The sequence below is a fragment of the Mauremys mutica genome, unplaced genomic scaffold (assembly GCF_020497125.1).
Source record: "Mauremys mutica isolate MM-2020 ecotype Southern unplaced genomic scaffold, ASM2049712v1 Super-Scaffold_100099, whole genome shotgun sequence".
Taxonomy (NCBI): domain Eukaryota; kingdom Metazoa; phylum Chordata; order Testudines; family Geoemydidae; genus Mauremys; species Mauremys mutica.
Genome location: NW_025423266.1, coordinates 99,155 through 106,285, shown reverse-complemented (window position 1 = coordinate 106,285; position 7,131 = coordinate 99,155). Strand labels below are relative to the sequence as shown.

The following is a 7,131-nucleotide window of genomic DNA, read 5'->3' as shown; positions in this document are numbered from 1 at the left end:
ACACACACCAGAATATTCGCAATTGTGCTCAGAGACACAACCGCACACAGTTCACTCCCACTGCTCCCAACACAAGGACCTCCTGCCCCACACAGCGTGTGCCAAGGCCTGTGGAACTCACTGCCACTGGACAGCTCCCAATGAGAATGGACCTTTCCAGGAGACCAATAGACATGGCCATGGCGACAGAGGGGGCTCGGCTCCCCGGGTCTGATCCGGGCTGAGACTGGTTCTGACCTAGAGGGGTCTATCCAGCCGGGGGCAGCGTGACCCACACACAAACCCACCAGAAGCGCCTTTCTTAGCGGGTCTCCCAGGCCATCCCCCACCCTGCCCCGGTTGGGTAACAAAGGGGCAGTACGGGACTCTGGGCCATGTCGCAACCTGGCCCCAGCCCCTCGCTCCCACAAGCTGGCGAGTTGGGTAACTGCCGAGGGATTGCACAAGAGAGAGTCAGAGCCAGGGAGAGAACCCAGGAGTCCTGGCTCCCCCCCCCCCAACACACACCCTAACCACTGGCTCCCACTCCCCTCCCAGGGCTGGAGATAGAACCCAGGAATTCTGACCACCAAACCCGCCCCCACCCGCTCTGACCACTAGACCCCACACTCCTCTTTTAGATTTTAGTCCCGCTGCCTCTTCTATCCACCCACCCCACCTGTCCATCCCTTTGCTGCAGGTTTCTGGGGTGTCACCCCTGCTCTGCACTCCCCCAGTGCAGCCCAAGGCTTTTCCTCCCCCCAACCACACATCCTCTCCCCCCTCGTGCTGGATCGTCTGCTTGGCCCCCTGTCCCCTCTCGGGGCGCGCTCTGCGGCGTGGCTGGGGATTGTGCAATGGCCCAGCACCAGGCAACGCAGAACGGACACCACATGCCCTGCCCCACCTCACCTGAGCTGCTCTCCAGGTGCATCGGAGCCCAGTGCCCCACAGCTGGGCCCTCCTGCCCCACAGGGGGTGAGCTGCAGCTCCCGCCACACTCCGCAGAGGGGAGAAGGGTCAGGCCAGCCAGCCCTTGTAAGATGGGGAAATCACCACCGGGGTCGACGGTATGGGGGCTCTGACATACAGAGAAATGGTTGTTGCGCCGAAAGAGGGCAGCAGAGCATGCACACACACACGCTTGCTAATATATGCAAACACATGCACAAATCCAGCCACATGAACACACACACTTGCACAGCCACAAACACAACACCCACAGCTGTAATAACACCCCCTCCACACACACAAAACCCTTACAGAAAACCACACATACACAAACACATGCAGAAATCAATCCATCCACCCACACACACACACACACACTCCATCCCCATTCTGTGCACACACCTTGGGTCACTGCAACACTGAATACTTCAATTGGATGGGGGGCCCAGCACCATGGCTATTCCCTGCCCCCCAGGGCTCACAGGGGGGGTGGATTGGGGGGGCACTGGGGGCATGATCCAGTGCCAGCCAAGGGGGGGTTAGAGATGGGATGGGGGCCGTGGTTTCTGCACCACCCGGTTCCTGGCACAGGCTCCTTCCAGGATTTGCATTTCTTGGTAGTTTTCACCCCATCATCACTTCCTGCCCAGCCCCCTCCTGCTGTGCAAGATGGTTCGGGGGGGGATGGGAAAAACCCAGGAGTCCTGGCTCCCAGCCCCACCTGTGCTAACGTATGAGACTCCACTCTAACCCCAGCGCTGGGACTGGAACCTAGGAGTCCTGACACCCATCTTCCTGTCCTCTAACCACTAGACCCCACTCCCACCCTTTTGGGGATCCAGGTCTCCTGGGTTCTGTCCCCAACTCTGGGAGCAGAGTGGGGTCTAGTGGTTAGAGCAGGAGGAGCCAGGAGTCCTGGGTTTTACTTTCACTGCTGCTGTTAGACCCTGGGACTCTGTTTCTTCTCCCACTTTTTGGGTGTGGAGCCTGTAAACTCTCTGGGGCATGGCCTGTCTCTCGCTGTGTCTGGGCAGCACCTGGCCCAATGGGACACTGATCTCAGCTGGGGCAGGGACTGACAGTCCCCAGGGGCAATGGGGAGAGGCCAAAGCTCCAAGCACTGAGAGGCCAGGCAGTGTAATGAGGGAATCACCAGGCCAGGGGGTCCCATCCTCCGTGGGAGCTGGAACTGCCTGGGCCAGAGTGGGGCGGAGCTAAGGAGAGAGCAGGAGCCCGAGAAGAGCCGGGGAGCAGAGCTGCACCAGCCGGGGAGAACCAGAGCAGATCTGTGCTAGGAGCCGAGCCGCAGCAGCACAAGCCGTAGAAGCTGCCCAGGGAGCAGATCTGTGCTGGGAGAAGAGCTGCAGCAAGCGGAGCCAGAGGAGCAGCCCAGAGAGCTGGAGGCAGAGCTGCAGCAGCACTGGGGCTGGAGGTGGGTGCAGTGAGCAGCGTGGGAGAGGGAAGGGGACCCTGGGCAGAAGGCCCAGTGCAAGGAGATGCCACCCGTCAAGAGATCTTGCAGGCCAGACTTTTGGGGGTGGGGGGATCATATCCCCTACATGGGGGCTGACACTGGGAACAAGGGGCCTGTCACCTAGAGCACATGGCCACTGCCAGAGCAAGTGTCCAGCCCGTGGTGTCCCTGCAGCACAGCCAGGGCCTGGGGAGGAGGCCTGGGACATGTGAGGGAGAGACTGTGACCTGCCCTGACCCTCCAGAGACGCTGGTTGTGATCTCCCTGCGCCACAGAACAGGGTGACGTGTTTTCCTTTCCCATCTTTCCTTGTGTTTTACATTGATTGCTGGGTAATTAATGGTGTTTGCTTGAAGCACATGCAGTGAGGAGTGGCTCAGGGAAGTGCCCAGAGTGGGGACACTGTAGCCCTGTTCAAGTGATCATGACAAGATTGGGGGTCATCAAACCCCCCCAGGATTCCTGGGCCCAGCCTTGTTGGGGTTACGAGGTCTCTGCCACACAGGAGAGTAGAAAGAGCGCCCTTGGGGTCAGGCAGCCTCTGGGTAAGGGGGTGGGGACTCAGATCCTTCCACCTGCCAATTGCCCCAGGGTCGTGTATAAACCAGGGAAGTTCCCCCCAATAGCCGGACCTGAACCCCCTGTACACTTGTGCTCTGTCCTCATTGCTTCTCTGCCTCTCTTCCCCCCATCTCTGCTGCTCCCCCTCTGGGCTTTCTCAGCACCTGGCCCCACAGCACTTCCTGCCAGCCAGAGACTGCGTGTTCTAGGCCTGCTCCTGTGGATGTGGCCTCTCTCCTGATTGCTGAGGAAAGGAATCTTTCCAGGAAATGGCCACAGCTTGTGGGAATCTGCATGTGGCTGGTAGACAGCACCAGGAATCATTTGGCTCCTGGCACACAAGGCAACTTAAAAGCTGAGTGCTCAGACAGGGGCTTGAACCCTGGACCCTCAGATTAAGAGCCTGATGCTCTACCAACTGAACTACCTGAGCTTGTTGAGACCATCTTCACCGTTCAGCACAAGAGCGAGCAGGCAGGCAAAAGAGAGGCAAAAAAAGTCCCAGGAACCCCTCCTCTTTTTCTGCACAGCCACTGCCTGTCAGCAGGATTCCTCCTCCTCCTCCCTCCTGTGCCTCAATCTGACTACATCTCCACACCTAGACAGCTGGTCCGTCCGCTGCACCCCAATCCCCCATGCCTGAGCCTCCCTGTCAAAACCCTTCACCTAGACCCATAGAATTAAGTCTCACGTGTCACTGGGAACTCGACTTCTTGTGCCCAGAGAGTCTCGGCCCCCCTCAGCAGATGACCTGAGAAACACAATGTCGCCTTTTCCAAAGAAGTGCTTGGAGTGGTTTTAGTCATGTTACCATGTGGCCTAATGGATAAGGCATCTGAGTGTGGATCAGAAGATTGAGGGTTTAAATCCTTTTGTGGTTGTGTTTCTGCAGTTTTACCGTTGTGCTGAACGTCCTGCTCCCTTCAGGTCTGGAACCTCTTCTTGGCCGCTCCGGCCAATGCTCTGGCTTCAGCTAGAGCCCCGGGAAGGAGTTGGGGGGTAAGGCGTCACAAAGGCTGGGGCATGAGCCCCAGGTGCTTCCAGTCTCGCCTTTGCCCTTCCTGACTTGCCAAAGAAAGTGGGTGTTTGGCATGGCAGGGAGCAGCCTGGCTGGGAGTTTTTGTGCCTGTCTGAAGGCCACACATAGGCATGGTCCTGCCCTCCTCTAGCCCTGACCTCAGTTGCTCTGTGGCTTTTAAGCCTTCCCTTCCCAGACGCCTCTGCTCTAGGTGCCCAGAGGAGGAGAGGTGTTGCTGGGTCACTTTTACAGATGCCCCTTCCCTGGTACTGCCCTTGCTCAGCTGCGCAGAGGAGCTTCCATCCCCAATCCCTGCCTGTCACTGCCCAGCAGCCCTCTGGCACCATTCCTGAGGGTCACCCTTTCTCACTCTCTTCCTGCCGTGTTGGGAAAGGCAGCTCCCATCTCTCCTTGTTAAAGGTCAGGTGGGCCAACTAGGGGCAGAAGCCCATTCTATGTTTTCCTACTGCAGAGCCCAAGCTCAGGGACTCTCCTTGGGTGCAGGCACTGCTGTGCTCCCAGAAAACAAGCCACCCCTGCACAAAGAGAGATGAAAGGGTCTGCCAAAGCCTGGGATTGAGCCAAGGACTTCTAGATCTTCAGTCTAACACTCTCCCAACTGAAATACTTTGGCAGATACATGGTAGTATTTTGGCCTGTTGCTTCTCTGTCTGGGATGTTTTTGTCAGCAGTTGCACAGGAAAAGGACAGGAAAACGAATGGCTGCTCCACACCCCCACCGGAGGAACCCGGCGCCCTTAGCTGTGGGGAGTAAGAAGTGGCTGTTGGCTGACAGGGCCTGTCCCCGAGGAGCTGGAACAGCAGCTGCCGCCTCCCCCTCTGCTCCAGGCTGTGGGAAATGCTCATTGCCTGGCTGCATGGGCGGAGAGCGTCTGTATTGCTGTGTCAACCCCCACGTCTTCACTGAGCCAGTCTGGTAAGGTCCCACGTGCCCCCTCCGGCCTGGCAGCTGAGAGTCTGTGCAGACATCAGCCCCCCTGCCAGCCCCACAGGCAGCAGCAGCGCCAGCCCCCCAGCACCACAGGGGCACTCAATGCACTTCCTGTGGGGAAATGGCTCCTTGGCGTCCAGCTGCTAGAGTGAGAGCCAGGAGAGAGCAGTGTCTGGCTCACCGTGGGGGAGAAAAGAGACCTGGTGAGTGCGGATCTCCCTCAGCCTCCCCCGCAATGCTGGTCAGTTGTAGTGTCACTGTGATAGTCAGTGCGTCCCTTCAGGGCCGGCCCTAGAGGGGTCTGTGACAAATCCCCCATTTCCTCCCCAGGCCCTGCCCCCACTCCAACCCTTCCCCCAAGCCCCAACCCCTGTCCCCTCCTGCCCCATTCCTCTCCCTCTCCCACCTCTTCCTGTCTCTTGCTCCTCCCTCTCCCCGCCCAGCGCCTCCTGCACCCCACTGAACAGCTGGTCACTGGCAAGTGGGAGTTGCTGAAGGGGAAGAGGAGGAGCTTGTCAGCAAGGCCTGTAGTGGCGGGGGGGGGGGGGGAAGCTGGCTGCCAGTGGGCACTGAGCACCTATTTTTTCTCTGTTGGTTCTGCAGCCCCGTAGCTCCCGTGGAGTCGCTGACTTGGCTCCTTTTGCACTCTAGAGAGAGGAGCAGAACCAGGGCTATGGCTGATCTATGGGGCACCAGGTGAGTGGCAGAGGCTTCAGGCGCTGAGAGTGTGCCTGACCCCTCAGGGACACAGTGTGAGGTGGTGTTGCAGGGATCTCTATGAAAGGAGCAGAACAGGATTTACTTGGGTTGTGGAGAGAACTGAGAGTGTTTCAGGGAGTTGTACAGAGGTATTGCCCGGGTGAGGGACTGGCTAAAACACAGGCCTTGCTGTAAGCAGGATTCAAACCTGCACAGGGGAACCCAATTGGATTTCAAGTCCAACACCTTAACCACTCGGCCATCACAGCTGTAAGCACAAAACTGCCCCAATGCCAGAGAAACTGGTAAATAATCCCAATGCCCAGGCGTGAAGTCATCTGAACTACAGGATTCTCACAGCAAACCTGGCTCCCAAAGCACAGGGGGGATTTGGGGTTTGTTCTGTTTGCTTAGCCAGGTGCCACAGGAGTCTTTGCTGCTTTTACAGAGCCAGACTAACACGGCTACCCCTCTGATACTCTTAGTGACACTCTCCGATGGATCCCCATCCTCCACTCACCATGAGGTAGGTAGGAGCGGATCATTATTATCCCTACTTGAAAGAGGGAGAAGTTAAGGCTGAGAAAGGAGAATTGACTTGTCTTAGGTCACACAGCCAGCCAGTGGCAGAGTTGGGAATAGGACCTAAGAGCCCTGATTTTCAAACTAACCATCAGAACTTGAATTTCACACATTGAATGACCTGAATAAAGTGCTCTCAGATGAGCTCCAGACCAACAACAGTGCACAGTAATTATTCAGCAAGTATTTGAGGAGAACTGCAATGTTAGAGAGAATCATGAACTGCTCAGAGACCATTAATGCAGCGAAGCAGCAAAATTTGTCAAACATATAACACGTTATGACTTATTTCCTTGGGCTTAAAAGAGAACAGCAAGGACCTGAGTCTCCTCCCTGTCAATAACCCCCTGCTCAGCCAATCAGGGTAGAGACAGGACGGGAGGCTAAGGGTTCTCACCAGAGAGCCCAAAGGATGGCCCAGGTCACTGATGGGGATCACTGCCCGAGCACTATTTCAGCCCCACATTTTGGGTGGACCTCCCACAGTGGGAGCTGCAGAGCACTCCCCCGCAACACACACACACGCACACACACACAGCTCCTGGTGTTGGGAGGAGAACAGGTGAAAGGACAAAAGAAGCAAGAGACGAAGAGAAAGGAGGGAGGGATGGATGGAGGAAAAGGTGAAACAAAAAGGACAAACCCTAATGACCCCAGTGGTTCTAAGGGACAAAATCCCAGGTGCGGAATAAAATTCTGCCTCTTAAGCTAGTGTTTTCCATGCCTAAAATTCAACTGTCACCAGATGGACCAGACTGAACAGGTTTCAAACCTTGAGGAGGCTCTTACCTTCTAAACAGGGATGGTTGTTTTCTAGTAAAATCAGGAAAAGGGAAGGAGAAAACCTCCTGGCGCTCACGTACGTGAACCCGAATACTCTCTCAGTTCTCAAAGAGAGACCTGGAGAAGGAGACT

At 56.7% G+C, this 7,131-nt stretch overlaps 2 non-coding genes across 2 annotated transcripts; both read right to left on the bottom strand.

Annotated features, from left to right (window-relative positions):
• Window positions 1-3,325: 3,325 nt before the first annotated feature.
• On the bottom strand, window positions 3,326-3,398 carry TRNAK-CUU. Its single transcript has one exon. It is a non-coding gene; the product is annotated as a tRNA-Lys (tRNA).
• Window positions 3,399-5,821: 2,423 nt separating this feature from the next.
• On the bottom strand, window positions 5,822-5,903 carry TRNAS-UGA. Its single transcript has one exon. It is a non-coding gene; the product is annotated as a tRNA-Ser (tRNA).
• Window positions 5,904-7,131: the final 1,228 nt, after the last annotated feature.